Here is a 588-nt window from a genome sequence, read left to right as displayed (position 1 = left end):
GCTTACAACTGCGCCACCGTGCAGCCCAGGTTTGCAATTAATTAGTTGTTTTTTTTATCAATTCGTGGCCCTCGTTTTTACGTCTATTTGTGTGAGGATTGTGGCCTGTACTTTGCTCTTTCAATCAGAGATCTCTTGTTTTGTAATGACACAAAGTTCTGGATCACAAGAGGTTCAAGCTAACTATCCACTGATCCACTCGCCATTGATGTTGATTGTCCTCAGTATATTCTCAAGTCTAGTTTTCTGTTAGTCACTGTTGGGACATTTGCTTTCTCATCCTTTTGTTGCTCTTTCAATCCATGGATTTTTTTGAAAATGTTTATGTTTATTTGTTCATGTTTCCTCCACAAAAACGTGTCTCCTGCAATGCGGGTCTCACACCACTGATCCCTGAAAGTATAGAACATTTTGAGTTGTACACATGCCCTGAAGTTTTTACATATAATCAAACGTGTTCTTATTCTTTTGCATAAGATTGATTGAAAAACAGTACTTGTGACATGAATGAAGCATATCTAAACATCACTAAAGCCAATGGAAAAACTAGGAACCTAAAGTAAACCAAATAAATGAAAACCCGAAGAG

This window comes from Oryzias melastigma, linkage group LG18, assembly GCF_002922805.2.
Source record: "Oryzias melastigma strain HK-1 linkage group LG18, ASM292280v2, whole genome shotgun sequence".
NCBI classification, from domain to species: domain Eukaryota; kingdom Metazoa; phylum Chordata; class Actinopteri; order Beloniformes; family Adrianichthyidae; genus Oryzias; species Oryzias melastigma.
The sequence above is the reverse complement of the archived record's forward strand: the minus strand, read 5'-3'. Positions refer to the sequence as shown.